At 40.0% G+C, this 17163-nt stretch overlaps 1 protein-coding gene across 1 annotated transcript in view; it reads right to left on the bottom strand.

The window, feature by feature from the left end:
• Positions 1-17163, bottom strand: part of LOC141917685 (microtubule-associated protein 1B-like) — a 128463-nt gene that overhangs the window by 53001 nt on the left and 58299 nt on the right. The window lies entirely within an intron of this gene.

Below are 17163 nucleotides of genomic sequence, written 5' to 3'. Positions count from 1 at the left end.
ACAATAGGGATACAAGGAGAATTGCAGAGGACTCTGCAAACCAGACCAGAATTGAAACAAAGCTTTTGGGTGATAGGTACAGTGTAAAAGAGATTAATGAAAACCAGTTAAGTATTCGAGCCACAAACAATAAGAAGGATCTTGATAGCTGTTCAGTGCATACCATTAATGGCACATCATGGATAAAAAGCAGGCACTCTGATCTTCTACCTGGTGACACATAAAGTAATGATCAAAACTTGGAAGGAGGAAAGCTTATCTCCTAGATGGGAAGGACCATTCCTGGTATTATTGACTACGGAGACAGCTGTAAGAACTGCTGAAAGAGGATGGACTCATATTTCCAGGGTAAAAGGACCAGTTACAGGTGAACCCAATTAGAAGATCGAGTCAGCACCTGGAGATCTGAAGCTTCGAATACGATGGAGCTAAAATAAGACTGGACTTATTAAAACAGACCGAGTGACACCAATAGTAGTGAGGTCCTGAATTGTCTACATGAACCCAGTGTGTATGTCCATATGTTAAACAGTTGTAATATCTATGATTTTTGGTTTTAGACTGTTTTGCATAAAAACATAAATCAGTTGAACAAAGGAATTAGGAAAAAAAAAAAAGTAAAAGGGAGTGAGGGAAAAGCTGAGGATAAGTCCAAGTGAGGGCAAGGCCTCCATTTTTGCTGTTAAGAAGACACGAACCCGACCATTGGCAGCAACCCAATGGGTCCAGGGGTAAACAGAAAAATGTGCCATACCGGACCTCACTATGGTAGCTGGCTTTTTCTCCTCACTGTGTATGTTAGCCTCATAATGGCTAAAAAGGGTCAAAATGCTACCAACTCATATGACCCCTTTGAAAATAATGAGTTTGTTTTATTAACAAAGACTATAAGTAAAACCTTCAATTTCAGTCACTGCTGGGTTTGTGGGGGACCTTTGGGATTATCAAGCTGGCCGTGGGTCTCTATACCACCTCCCCATCACAGATAGCAAACGTGGAATGGTTGGAATGGCAATCTATGGTCCTGATTACCTGAAACACCGTGGGTAAAACAGCTTTTATTTTATCTGTTGTGTACATTTGCTGCCCTAATGTTTATACCATGTATGATTCCATGTTTTATTAAATTGATTCATTCCGTCATTCAAGGGATACAAATCTCTACAATACCAATGGATTCTGAATTGGCCAGAGGAGAAAAGGTACACCCACTAATGATGGTTAAAATAAAGAAAACGGAACACCCAAATCCCATACAACAAACCCTAGCACGTTTTGAAACCCAAACACAAATCAATTTAATAAAATGCGAGGGATTGTGAAGAATATGGTGGTGATTCGTGTTAAAAATATACTGACTTTAATGTGAGGAGCAGGTATTGTGAGAAACTATGGACTAAGGTATTGTTTATTAAGATTTATGTTAAGCTCAAGGTAAAGTTAGACGACAGAAACCACTCATGCAAACAACCACTGGACGCCGCCTGTGTGAGATAAGATAACTGTAATCGCTCACACAAACTGAACCAGATACTGCTCATGCAAGATAAACACCAGATTTCCAGGAAAGCGACAAGAAACAGGACAAGACAGCCCATATAAGGATATATGAGTGAAAGATCAACTATGAGACAAAGAGGGAAGACTTCTTACTTCAGCCTCAACAAATACCAGGAGGCAGGAAACGACCCCCCTAACAACAACTGAAGCATGCGCGGAGTACCTCCACTACCTCATGAGCACGGAAGTAAAGATGTATAAAAAGGGGACTATTTGAACTACTCAGCACGGCAGTTGGCGGAGCGCAGACTCCCCTGCCGTCCAGCGCTGTCTTTGCTCATATTCTACTTGCTATAATTAATAAAGAGTGAATTATAGTCCATTGTGGTCTCAATTTATAACAATTCCTGGTGCCGTGACTCGGATAAGGAACGGTGGGCTTCTGTCCTCCGGGGAGGCGCCCCGCGGCAATCCGCGGCCCCGCGACTGACAGCCTACCTCAACCTTACCGACGAACCTAAATTCTAGAATAGTGAGCAAAGGAGAAAACCGGTAAAATCCCATAAAAATTCTGTGCACGGGAGTCCGGACGAAGACGCAGGACGCGTAAGTATATTGCGAATTTGCTCGCAGGTTTGCCGTTCGGGCGGGACTGGGTTTCCTGGAATATAACGAATGAGAGGTTCGATATACTGAACCAAGCGAGTGTGGACTCTTAAGTACTGCGTTTCCCATCTCCCGCGAGGGATTGGGCCAGGAACAAGGGGAGTGAGTGAGTGTATGTTTGTGGATATTCCAGAAGATGGGGGCGAAGGGCAGCAAGCCTTCGACTCCCATGGGAAGGGTACACACTGTACCTAAAAATACCCCTTTGGCATATGTCTTAGACAATTGGAAGTATTTCCCTGGAACCCTAGGGAAAGATAAGCAGAAAATGATAGAATACTGTACTAAGATATGGGGAGGGAAGAAGATTTCTAAAAATACCTTTTGGCCAGTCTATGGGTCAGAAGAAGATTGGGTAAGACAGCAATTAAACCTCTGGGTCAATAATAAAAAACCCCTTAACCCGGAGGAGAGTCAGTATGCGGAAGTATGGATAAAAAGACCGGGAGCTAAACTTTACCCACTGAATGAAGTAAAAACTAAACAAAAGAAAAAGCAGGAAGAGTTAGACGAAACCCTTCTAACCCCCCCTCCTTACATTCCTCCTCCTGCTCCCGTAGCCCCTCCCGAGGTCCCCAGAGCTCCCACTCCCCCACCGGAGTCGGAACAAGGGTCTTCCCCTCCTCCTAGACGCATGACTAGAAGTCAAAAAGGGGCAGCTCAGATGTATCCTCTAAGGGAAATGCCCATGGGGGGACCTCAGCCTATGATTGGATATATTTCTGTACCCCTAAACTCGGCTGACCTACGAGATTTTAAAAGAACCGAGATGGGAAACTTGATTGAGGACCCACTTGGAGTGGCAGAAAGATTAGATCAATTTTTGGGACCAAACCTTTATACTTGGGATGAGATGCAATCTATCCTTGGTCAATTATTTACTACCGAGGAAAGAGATATGATTAGACGAGCAGGAATGAGACTGTGGGATGTTCAGCATGCCCAGGGACCCCAAGCAGATATCAAATGGCCACTCCAAAGACCTAACTGGGATAATCAGGATCCGGTGCATAGAACTCATATGCAAGATCTGAGAACTATAGTAATTCAGGGGATTAGAGAAGCAGTACCCCGTGGCCAGAATATCAATAAAGCATTTAATGAAATGCAAAAGAAAGATGAGAGCCCTACTGAGTGGCTGGAACGACTGAGGAAAGTCCTTCAACTGTACTCTGGGGTAAATCCAGACGACCCTTTAGGGCAAGCGCTCCTAAAAACTCAGTTTGTAGCAAAATCATGGGAAGATATCAGAAAAAAGATTGAAAAACTAGAAGACTGGCAAAATAGAGGGTTGGATGAATTATTGAGGGAAGCTCAGAAAGTCTACGTAAGGCGGGAAGAAGAGAGCAGCAAGCGACAAGTAAAAATGATGGTAGCAGCTGTCAGAGAGGATCGCAACGGGCGGACTGGTGAACACAGATCTGCTGGAATAAAACAAGGGAACGCAGTAGTAAAGAAGGAACAGAGATGTTGTTTTTACTGTGGAAAGAAGGGACACATAAAGAAGAATTGCAGAGAAAGGATCAGAGATGAGGAAATATTGAAAGCAGAATAGGAGAGTCAGGGGCTCTATATTTTAGGGGACCGGAGTCATCATGAGCCCTTGATAAAGTTAAAAATAGGTCCCCATAAACAAGAGTTCACCTTTTTAGTAGACACAGGGGCTGAGAAATCGACTATTAGGCAAATACCTGAGGGATGTAAAGCTTCCCCTGAAAAAGTACAAGTAATAGGGGCAAAAGGAGAACCCTTTAAAGTAAGCAAAATCAAAAATGTGATATTCGAAACTGAAAATAAATTTGGAATGGGTGAACTCTTGCTCGTCCCTGAAGCAGAATTTAATCTGTTGGGACGGGATTTAATTGTTGAACTACAATTAGAAATCAAAGTAGAAAATCAAGAGCTAACGGTGTCTGCTTATCCCTTGACCATGGATGATCAAAACCAAATCAACCCCGATGTCTGGTACTCTCCGGATACAATAAGTAAATTAAAAATCCCACCGATTAAAATTCAAATTTCCGAACCCCACATACCTGTAAGGGTAAAGCAATATCCTATATCCTTAGAAGGACGGAGGGGATTAAAACCAGAAATTGATCGATTGTTAACACAAGGAATCTTAGAACCTTGTATGTCACCCTTTAACACTCCTATTTTGCCTGTAAGGAAGCCAAATGGAAAATATCGGCTTGTACATGACTTAAGGGAAATAAACAAAAGAACTATCACCCGGTTCCCTGTAGTAGCAAATCCATACACACTGTTAAGCAAGCTAGGACCCCATAACTCCTGGTATAGTGTGGCTGATTTAAAAGATGCTTTTTGGGCCTGTCCATTGGCAGAAGAATGCCGTGATTATTTTGCCTTTGAATGGGAAGACATAGAGACAGGCCGAAGGCAGCAATTGAGATGGACCGTGCTCCCCCAAGGGTTCACTGAGTCCCCTAATCTGTTTGGACAGGCCCTGGAAGAACTCTTAAAAGAATACCAGGTACAAACGGGAAACGTGCTGTTACAGTATGTAGATGATCTGCTCATAGCAGGGAACAATAAGGAGGATGTAAGAAAAGAAAGCATTCGACTCCTAAACTTTCTTGCACAAAAGGGACTACGGGTATCACAAGAAAAGTTACAATTTGTGGAGGAAAAAGTGAAATATTTGGGACATTATTTGTTTAATGGCAAAAAAATATTGGACCCAGAGCGCATTAAAGGAATTCTAGAATTACCTATGCCTGTCACTAAGAGGCAAATTCGGCAGGCATTAGGGCTATTTGGGTATTGTAGACAATGGATAGAGAACTACAGCTTTAAAGTTAAATTTTTATACGAACAATTGTCTAAAGACAAAATACTCAAGTGGACCCCTCGGGATCAAGAGCAGTTTGCTAATCTCAAAAGGGAGCTAAGTCAAGCACCGGTTTTAAGCCTCCCAGATTTAAAGCGGCCATTCCACTTATTCGTTAACATACATGAAGGAACGGCATTCGGAGTATTAACTCAGGAATGGGCCGGACAAAAGAAGCCGGTGGCATACTTATCGAAGCTGTTGGATCCTGTGAGCAGGGGTTGGCCAAGTTGTTTACAAATCATTGTCGCTGCTGCCTTATTACTTGAGGAAACGAATCGCATTACCTTTAATGGAGAAGTTGTCTTATATGCACCTCATAACATCAGGGGAGTGTTACAACAAAAAGCGGAAAAATGGCTTACAGATAACCGACTATTGAAGTATGAAGGAATACTCATAGAATCCCCTAAACTTTCTTTAAAAACTATTGGAGCAGTTAACCCCGCTGAATTTTTGTACCCAGGAGAAGGTAATGAACTATTACACAATTGTTTTCAAACAATTGAACAACAGACACGCATTAGGCCAGACTTAGAAGAAGAAGAACTACAATGTGGGGAAGTATTATTTATAGATGGGTCATCACGAATAGTGGAAGGTAAACGATTGTCCGGATATGCCATCGTTAAGTTGGAAAAAGGAGAATTTAAGACAATAGAATCAGGCCCCCTGAGTGCCAGCTGGTCAGCTCAAGCCTGTGAGCTGTATGCATTGTGGAAAGCATTAGTGTCACTGAAGGGAAAGGATGGAACTATATATACAGACTCACGCTATGCGTTTGGAGTGGTACATACCTTTGGAAAAATATGGGAGGAAAGAGGATTTATTAACTCACAAGGAAAAGAATTGATACACCCGGAATTAATTCGGCGAGTTCTGGGGGCATTGAAAGTGCCGAATAAAATAGCAGTTGTACATATAAAGGGACACCAGCGAGGTACAAATTATCAAGTCAGGGGAAATAACGCAGCTGATATAGAAGCAAAACGAGTGTCAGGCAATTATAATACGATTTTGACTATACAACCAGTACCTGTTAGTAAAAATTTGAGTTTTGAGTCTGCAGAAAAGGAAAAACTAGAACAAATGGGAGCTAAGGAACGGGATAGTAAGTACATATTACCAGATGGGAGAGAAGTCTTGCCGAAGGGCATAGCACTCGAAATATTTTCAAAAATACACAGTAAAACCCACTGGGGAACCCAGGCGTTAGTTGATCATTTCAATCAACAGTTTGCCTGTATAGGCGTATATAATATAGCAAAGACAGTCACAGCAGCCTGCGAGACCTGTCAAAAGGTTAATCGAAACAACACGAGACAAAAACCTCTTGGAGGACGTTCCCCAGCATACAGACCTTTCTCACACATACAAGTGGATTTTACTGAACTACCCAGAGTAGGGCGTTACAAATATTTATTAGTAATGGTGGATCATTTAACACATTATGTTGAGGCTTTTCCTACCTCCAAGGCAACTGCTAACCAGGTTACTAAGGTATTACTTGAACACATTATACCTAGATATGGAGTACCTGATGTAATCGACTCAGACAGAGGAACACATTTTGTGTCAAAAATTGTTAGAGATCTAGCAGAAAACCTGGGAATTAAGTGGGAATACCATACGCCATGGCATCCACAAAGTTCGGGAAAAGTTGAAAGGATGAATGGAGAAATCAAAACTATTTTGACTAAATTAATGATAGAAACCAAACTATCATGGATCAAGTGCCTACCCATGGCACTATTAATACTCAGAACCAGACCCCGAGCAGATATAGGAATATCAGCGTTTGAGATGGTATATGGAATGTCCTATAGAATTGAAAGTCCACAAACAAATGTTTTAATTCGAGATCATGTAATTAATGAATATGTTTCACAATTAGCAGAGCATCGTAACAAACTTTGGGAACATGGGCTGATTGTGCAACGACCTCCATTGGACTTAAAAATTCACACTTTCAAACCGGGGGACTGGATATTAGTTAAAACATGGAAAGAAGAAACCCTAAAACCCAATTGGGAGGGACCTTATCTTATTTTGCTTACAACAGAAACAGCTGTCCGGACTGCTGAGCGTGGATGGACTCATGCCAGTCGCGTTAAAGGCCCAGTGACAAGACCCCACTGGAAAGTAATCAGTACTCCAGGTGACACCAAGATAACCCTGAAAAGATAAAGTAATGATAAAAACTTTGCTTGATCATTTTGTCGCATTACCTTTTGGTATAAAGTGTGTATTGTTGTTTATATTCGCAATAATTATTTCTCTCTTCGTATATTATATATGGAAGCATACAAAATGTACTAAAGGAAATTGTTAAACTCATGCAACCACACAATATTGAATATAGAAAATATGTTGATATAAACACTCTAGATATACGAATTAAGTATAATAATTTGAACCGCAATTGTTATCCGTTTGCTTGTTCCAAGTGTATGGTATGCCAGGATAAATGGTGGACTCACTGTGAATGTGGATACCCTTCAATAGGGGTTTGCACACAGTGTTGGAAAATCCAAAGAACTCTCACTGAGTGGAAATCAAAGCAATCAGAATCTAAACAAGAAATTATTTAAGAATCCCATGAGTGGTGGGAAATTTTTACCAAAGGAATAAACCCTCAATATTATTGTTACTATTCCAATGAACCAATCCCCTTTGTAACTGAAATCTTGGCTATAAAGTGTAAGAAGGGAAGTACCAACTGTGCCTTGCCTCATCCCATTAGTTAAAGCTGTAAAGTGGGGAGCCTATATAAACAGGCAGAAAGCCCAAAACAGCTGTTCTCCTGAAGAATTCCCTTGCTGCCGAGAAGATGGTACACCCCGTGGCTCGAAGCAACCGAGTCGACGGGCGAGGCAGAGGAGGAACAAACTGTGGAGAAAAGAATCAGAACAATGGGACACAAAAGCAACAATGGCCAAACTTCCCCAGGGATGATAAAAATATACTTAAATTGGCAAAATTGACAGACACCTTTTTTTCTGGTATACCGCTAGTTTTGTTACTGATAATAACCCAAGCAAATGGAAACCCCCATGAACCAATGCTCTGGAAACTATATAACTTACAGGAATCTAGACTAATACAAAATCAGACCTCTCCGGGAAATTGGAATTTTACTGTCCAATTAGTCTCAATGATTCCGGTCGATATCCAGAGAGGCTGGGAGGCGACGGAAGCCAACTCCAAAGCCTTCTATGTGTGTCCAGCTCCCAATCCTGGAAAGAGTTATTGCAACTATCCAGGCCATTTTTATTGCGGTTATTGGGGTTGCGAGACAATAGCCTCAGACTGGCCAACAAAAGGAGACAAATATATAAGTATCACTTGGGGACCTCCAGGTTGCATTCCACCACAACATGGATCTGACGGCTCCGGGGTCTGGGGATCTGTAAGGGGGGTGAAATCATCTCCATCAGAATGCGACAGAATAGAAATTGAAGTTAAACAACCAGAAGATGACACATGGTTAATTGGCCGTACCTGGGGAATTAGATATTGGGAACCTGGAGCAGATAGAGGAAGCTTTTTCAAAATAATAAAAGAAAGGATACCCCACGATCCTTTACCAGTAGGACCAAATCCGGTCCTGAATCCACCCACTTTCTCTAAAAAAAAGGTTGTCCCCGTGAACATTGCAACCCCTTCCCCAGACTCCTTCTTGAAAACAGCTAATGGTACCATGACTGAATTCTCCTTATCCAGGGATTTAAAGTTGTTAGAATCCAAAGACCCTTTATGGAATCTAATGCAAGCCTCTTATCGTACCCTTAATGAAAGCAAACCAAATTTAACTAAAGAATGCTGGTTATGTTATAATATTAGACCACCATATTTTGAGGCAATTGGAAAACCAGGAAGGATTCGATGGTCTAACGGTTCAAACCCACGAGAATGTCCATGGGATGGCCAGAGGAATCATACGCAAGGAATTACTATTCAATTAGTAACGGGTCAAGGAAAATGTATAGGTACAGTGCCCGAAAAGTATCAGCCTTTATGCAACCGAACAGTCACTAATACCAATATAGAGAAACACAAAAATCAAAAGGACAAATGGGCTATCCCGACACCAGGAGCTAAATGGGTTTGTTCAGACATCGGAATAACGCCTTGTCTATCTCTAAATGTGTTTGATCAATCTCAGTTTTGCGTGCAGGTAATTATTGTTCCTCGTCTAATCTATCACACCTCGGAAGAAATATTGCATCACTTTGAGGGAGACCGGAATAGACAAAAACGAGAACCAATTACAGCGGTAACCCTAGCTACACTACTGATAGCGGGTGGAGTTGGAGCAGGCACAGGTATAGCCTCTCTAGTACAAGGTCAGGAATTACAAGGTTTGCAAATGGCTGTAGATGAGGATTTAGCGAAAATAGAACAATCTATCCAAAATTTAGCCACTTCAGTAAAGTCTTTATCAGAAGTAGTACTACAAAATAGAAGAGGATTAGACCTATTATTTTTGAAGGAAGGAGGGTTATGTGTAGCTCTCAATGAAGAATGTTGTTCTTTTGCTGACCATACGGGAGTCGTCCAAGACACCATGTCCGAACTTCGGAAAAGGTTAGACCAACGTAGAAAGGATCGTGAAGCGGGCAGGTCATGGTATGAAAACTGGTTTAATGTTTCACCTTGGCTAACCACTTTGTTGTCGGCTTTAGCAGGACCGCTTATTATGTTGATCCTGGGACTTATATTTGGGCCTTGTATATTACGCTATATTTTTCATTTTATTAAAGAACGGTTTGACACAGCTAAATTGCTTATTTTAACCTCGAGAGTAGAATATGAAAGTGTATCTAATAATGAAGATGAAAATTATTGTGAATGTATTATGCCACGCGAAAATCATTATTGTGAGTGCTATAATAAATGTCAAAATTGTGAAAAAGAAATTGTTTACAAGAATGAAGATGAAAGTAGCACCTAATAAACAATAGGATAAAAAGAAAAAGGGGGGATTGTGAGAAACTATGGACTAAGGTATTGTTTATTAAGATTTATGTTAAGCTCAAGGTAAAGTTAGATGACAGAAACCACTCATGCAAACAACCACTGGACGCCGCCTGTGTGAGATAAGATAACTGTAATCGCTCACACAAACTGAACCAGATACTGCTCATGCAAGATAAACACCAGATTTCCAGGAAAGCGACAAGAAACAGGACAAGACAGCCCATATAAGGATATATGAGTGAAAGATCAACTATGAGACAAAGAGGGAAGACTTCTTACTTCAGCCTCAACAAATACCAGGAGGCAGGAAACGACCCCCCTAACAACAACTGAAGCATGCGCGGAGTACCTCCACTACCTCATGAGCAGGGAAGTAAAGATGTATAAAAAGGGGACTATTTGAACTACTCAGCACGGCAGTTGGCGGAACGCAGACTCCCCTGCCGTCCAGCGCTGTCTTTGCTCATATTCTACTTGCTATAATTAATAAAGAGTGAATTATAGTCCATTGTGGTCTCAATTTATAACAGGTATGCTGCTGGTATTTTGCCATGTACATAAGTTAAAGGAGATTTACTGTGGTTTTGTTTTTAAAATGGTTCGGAGTTCTTTTTCTGTAAACACAGACTCCTATGGACTGCTATTGCGCAATGGAAAAGTACTGGAGGGACCCCTGTCAGAAGCCCCTAGCAACACCAGAAAGCCCAGGAAAGTTCGAGAGACTCTACTGCGCACGTGCGGACTGGGGAAGAACAAGGATGTCAAGATACCACCTTTCTCCACTGTCTCCGTAGGATGCTACATAATCCCTTGCGTCCGAGGATTGGTCCAGCTCTCATTGAAACCGCCTTGTCAAAACAGATGCCTCTAGAACCACCCCCCCTATCTTGGCAAGATGCTGTTACTAGAGGAAGAGGGAGATGAAGATGCAAAAGATGACTTGTCATCAGAGAAAAGATGTAAAATCATGTTGTCAACACTCGAAAAATGTTCATAGAACAATACTCTGAGAATATGCGAAAAGCAACAAGAGTATAAATAAAAACAGGGGGGAATTGTAAGGGAAAGAATGCTGTTTTCGCATAATAAGCCTGATGGGAAGGGCAGGAGCGATTCACCAAAGCAATCAACAAGAGCAATTCACAACCATTGAAATCCCTGGCCTAGGGCTAGAAGACAAGTGGTCTTTTTGTCAACTGTGATGACCCAGTACTTGGAACTGGCTTTAGATGGATGCAGATACCGAAAGACTTGGGGAACCTGAATTTCGAACTTTTCCATCTTAGTAGGCTTGCGTGATGAGCTCATGCATATTAACTTCTCCGCCCTGGAGAAAGCCAAGGTTCATTTCCATGAACATGCGACGTATGAACACATACATGAAGGGGCGTATCGGTAGGCGGTTCGGGAAGTCTGTACACCCTGTAGTACTCAGCCAATGAGGAATCAGGGGAGGGAACTCGCGGTTGGGAGAAAGGGATATAAACCATTGCACGATGGCTGTTAGGCACGTCCACCTGATGGGGCGCCCGGTCTTGCAAGAACGTAATAAAGAGTGCTTCACACCGCATCCTGTCTGAGCCGCTGATAACTGGCAACTGAGCGTTTCTCACACTTATATAATACTGAGCAGAGCAGTCCATTTCCCAGTATAATTTCTTTGCAATAGTCTCAACTATGTGATATTTTAACTTTGCTCAGTTATGCAGAAAAGGAATCTCTCGTTCACATCCCAACTTGGTGTTAACTGTCAAATAGCCAAACACAATCTTATTTTGAAAAATACTACTTCTTTCTCAATACTTCTGTGGCTCATTTCGTCACATTCCAGTGTTTATGGAACAGCACCATATACCATAATTCACAGTAATGGTTAGAAGTGTAAGTGTTCTTTTGTTATATCAAGTGCCTGGTATATTCACATTACAAGCAAAACCATTTACCAGATGCTAAGTAAATTTGTGCATCAAAGGAAAAGTGCTTGGGACTTTTTCTGAGCTTATTTTTATGGAAAATAATCATCATATTTTTTTAATGACTTCTTACAACAAAGCATGATTGTGCCAATCTTCATTAAATAACAGAGTGTCTACCTCAAATCCAAGTGAACTCCATAGGAAAATTGCCACTGAGCTCAATGAGGACTGGAAAACATTCTAAAATTATAAATATCTGCTGTTGAAAACAAGACAGGAAATATCAGCATTATTCTTTTCCTTAATGGAATTTAAGCAAGCAGCTAAGATCCTTCCTGTATTTAAAAAAAATAAATCTGTTAAATGTACTTTATCTCTCTTCTAACGTTGTCATTGTTAAAACCTCTCTTTAACATCCTTCCAATTTACCTCCCTGTGGTGCAGTGCCCAGATGTACCATTCTGCCCTCACCATCAGTTGCCAGGGAAGGGAAGCTTCTTCAGAATTTTTCCTTTTCCCTGCAGCCCTCTGTGCAGATGCTTCCTTGCATGTCACCACAACTCTCACCTTCATATGGAAAATGGAGCACAGTAGCATCAGGGAAAAGCATATAAATGCAAAATGTGCAGCAAAAGGATAAATACTGAAATTAATATTTCAGAAAAAAAATAATTAGAAGTCTGCCTTTCTTTTTCCCAGACATCTCTACCTGAATACATTTTTAGTCTTTTACTCCCTCCCTTCAGGGAGAAATTTCTGAATTTTGATAATTTCAGAAAGTTTCTGTTAACATTTCCAAATTGTCACAGCCTACTTACTAATGGGCTTTCATCATTATGGCAGCTGAAGCCAAAGTCAAAGCTCCAGTTAAAATCCTCTGGGGGATATTTCTGGTCTTGGGATCATTACCACAGATGCAACTTAGTTTTAAGTTCATCTACCATCTCTGTTGAAAGTCAGACAGGACAATACAACCTATAGGGGCTTCACACATGGGGAATCCATTCTTTTCCTCAAGCAGATTTTCTTTGACATGTATTTATTACAAAATTAAAGTTTCTCAGTTCATATATAATTTCTACCCTTTCTCCTAGATCAATTCAGAGAATTTCATTGGCTTGGTAGCTCATGAATAATGAATGACAGATCCGTTCACAAGCACTAAGGGCTGTTGCAGCGAGCCTTGCACTGAACTTTGCAGTATATAAAATTATTTATGGTTGAATCTTCCTACAGTCTGGCAATCAGTAAATTTTCTTGGAAAAAAACCCCACAGTTTATAACCTATCCCTGGTACTTCTACTGTAACATCTATTAAGTACAATAAAAATCTCAGGTTGTTTGCCAAAGTATCCCCTTAAACATAATTTACTTAATGGTGCTTTATGAAAGGACTTTCTGGTTTGTGAAGTTCTTCTTTCACCAGTAACATCACAGCTTAATTGCTGTTTCCTGAACAAATCACACATTTATAATAGCTGTGTTACAGTGGAAAAGTTATATTTTTGAGGACTTGGGTTTACTTTTGTGTGCTTTAGAAACTTCTCATTCTGTCAAATGTATTCTTGCTATCAACTAATTTACCAGCTGTGGAATATCCTTGAGTCTATGCAATCACTGCAAAACCTAACAAGATGCTCCGTTTGTAAGCCTTTAATGAGAATTGGGTTTAAGCTTTTCCCCTGGTAACCATCCAGATTCCCAGCTCCATGGGAGAACTTGCCCAAAGCTTTTATTTTGCTTTATATATACTCATGAAGATAAACAGTGTTACTAATCAATTTCTGAACTTGAATTCACTGTCCTATTCTAGCAGCAAAAGCTTTCCTGGTCTGAAAGAGCAGAGCAATTATTCCACTCAAAGGCAAGAGATCTTGCTCTGCCAGGAGACAGACTCACTTGAAAGCCTCAAAACACCTTCATCATCTGATTCTTTACTGGATGTGTGCAATTCTCCACTGTGATGGTTTTATACAAATTACAAATGTAATATGAAATCAATTGCGTCTGCGTACAATGCAGGCAAGTGCTATTAATTAATTTTAGGTTTTATAAAGAAGAAAATGAGAAGGTGCATCTGCCAGCTAGATGTTTCAGCACAAAGCAAATGTTTCTGGAATTAAAACAAGCCATAAAGTAGTCCCTCCAGTCTTTGTCCTTAACTTTTCATACAATGTGCTTAAATACAATCAATTGGACTATAAGACTGAAAAAGTCAATGCTATCCTGCAATTAGAATATCAAAAACAAGTAGAAAGGGAAAAAAATGGCAAGTATCTTCAGGAAATACAAACCCGTATCCAAATATTATCTTGAAAAGTCAATATCCTTTAATACCTAAACTCTAAAATTTTAAAAATAAATTACCCTAATCAGTGGTGGAAACTGTAGTATCAAAAAGCAATGTATGAACAACAAATAGTGGTAGCTCATGTCCACTGATACACTATAAGAAAAAAATACCTGTCATCAGAAGTCAAAGGGCTCAGCAATCAGAAATCAATTAACCAGTACGTGTAAAGGCAAAAGCTGGCCAACTCTATGATAAAAGTGGGCAGACTCCAGAGGCCAATCAGGAGTCTAGCTTGGATTTTTTTTTTCTTTTCTGACCCTGTACACTCTCCCTGAACCAACTTCAGTATGAAAAAAGTGAGGAACAGATCTAGTTCTGAAAATACCTACTTTCATCTTCAAGTGTTTTGTGTTACCATTCCTCATATCCTTTCTTACTCCCAGTTTTCACCCTAGGGAAGAAGCAGATGCCCCTAGAAATAGTTCAGAGCCTCTGAGCTGAGGAGCAGAGGACTACTCTTGCTCATCCATAATGGGAGGATACTTTCTGCTTACACAGCCACAACAAGCTTTTACAGGAGGGCACAGAATTTGCACCTAGTGAAATAGTTTCCTCTTATGCATACAAGAACTGCTGTGGAGAACTGTGTCATCTGTAACTAAAATGTTCACCAAACTCCCAGGAAGTCCACTGCAATGCTCAGTACACATCAAAACTAGTTACCTTAAAATGAAAGAAACCAAAGGCTCACCCTGTCATGGAAAGGAAATACATTTGATTAAATATGAGCTCTGCCTCAGGTTCTGTGTCTTGCAGCTAAGTCTTCTTACCTATTCCTAAACCTCCATTGTTATTTAAGGAACCTCTAATCACCCTTTATGTCTCAAAAATACAAACCTCTGAAAATACTTGATGACACCCAGTTGTACAATAGTTGTAGTTGTACAATTTTGGTCTGGTCCTTTGTGAAATTGTTAGAAACCTTTAGCATATATTACATAAACTTTAAGGTCTATTCTTCCCTTTATGTGAATGCTTGACTCCTATTAATGCCAATGAGAGTTATGTGCATATAACAATGAAAAATTAAAATCTTTATTGTTTAAGAGGTGGTGATCAGCCCTGTGCTCCTTTAGGAAAAAACAAGGATATTGGAAGTACTATGGGGAGTTAATCTCTTTACATACTACTAATAGCATTTCTGGCAGTGTTTGATTCTTAAATCAACCATAGGTGACCACCTGTTGCCTTGTAACTGGAACGCTGCTTCCACAACACAGTCCACAGACCAGTCTCTGCTTAGGATATTAATCTGTAAACTGCTATGAATCTATTCCCCAACACTTTCTCCCCCACTGAGAACAACATCTGTTTTTATTTTCAGTTTCAATATTTGTAATTAACAATAGAGCATTTTTAATTCATTTTAAACTACACAGATACTTTTAATTTTTTTTTTTTTTTTTAAGAATCATGGATTCAAATACAAAAGTGTTTAGTTAGGAATTAATATATTGTGATGTTTTTCAGTGCAATCTTCATACAGGTTGGTCTTCTTGAGTTACCATATGATCAGCTTCACCTAGTACTTTCCTAAAGTAAAATTGCTGCAGGGCTGATTTTAAGTACTCTTCAAGACAGCAATCTGAGAAAATAAAGACATCTGTAAAAGAGAAATGAGTACACTGAAAACCATATGAGATATCTCTTCTGCCAGTCAGTATTGTCTTGTCTATAGAGGCTATCCGTACTATTCTTAAACATATATGGAGTTATTTTTAACTAGTGCATACCAATCAGCAGAGTCATGCTGACTTATAACAGCTAGTGACCTAGCCCATAAATCACGGTTTTACTGCAGATTTGAACAGAAAGGCCACCAATCACTAATCAACCATATTTAGGCACCGAGTAATTAAAGCAGATTTTATCATACAAATTTCATCACGTTGTGAAAAAAATTTACCATTGGCAACCCCCATTTCTCTATCTGAAACCTAGAAATTTACAAAATTTAAATTTAAGAGACTCGTTCACACTAGGCTAAGGATTAGAATTAATTCCTCTGGCTTTCATCCAGTTGCAATGCTTTAGGGTACAAGCAGGAAGAATGATGCTCACCAACGTTTTTAATAAATTTCATCTTTCTAATTACTTTTGGCAATTGACACCAAGTAGCCTCCAGCAATGGATTGCCAAGGTAAGACTTTAATTGGAGAGGAAGATGCACTTACAAATGTGTCAAAAATGAAATCTAGAGATGTGTTGATATGGACATAGAGAAATGAGGGCTCAAATTATAGTGCAAACACTGAAGAAAGAAATGTACAGTATTTTTATTTTGTATCATATAAAAATGTGTTGTATCCATATTCCATCTAGGGATTTCATAATGATTCACACTGATTATTTATCTAAATTGGTAGCTCTTGAGCAATATTGGGTAGATCCTAGAGATGTAAAGGTTCTGTTTAAATCAGGGGATGTAGAACAGCTTGGATTTTTAAAGGGAGCCAGTCCACATTCTCATTTATCAAGGTGGTCCCTCCATGTCTCTGGCTCCTCTCTCCAGCAGACTCCAGGCTTTCACATTATTTCTGTGCACTGATTGCCCCTGGAAACATGCTCCATGAGTCCTCAAGTCTGGAGGCTCTTAGCTGTAGCCCCAAGGGTCATACTGTTGAAATTATCTTGATGCTGCGTTTCCCCAGATAAAACAATGGGGGGATATGAGAGCCAGAAAACTTGGGAATTTTCTAAAAGAAGGTGATATGCAGAAAATCCAAATAACAGGGGGAAAAAAGAATCTCAGCTCTCACATAGATGAGAACAAGGAAGTGTGGTAAATTTAGTAGACAGAGTAAGGACAGTTTTATTGAAATTTTGTAAGTATAAATCATTTATCAATAACCAACATCTTAATTTTGATCTAGCTAGTCTCAAAAAATCCTCTAGGG

The sequence above is a fragment of the Strix aluco genome, chromosome W (assembly GCF_031877795.1).
Source record: "Strix aluco isolate bStrAlu1 chromosome W, bStrAlu1.hap1, whole genome shotgun sequence".
NCBI classification, from domain to species: Eukaryota; Metazoa; Chordata; class Aves; order Strigiformes; family Strigidae; genus Strix; species Strix aluco.
This window is presented reverse-complemented; position numbering and strand designations above follow the sequence as displayed.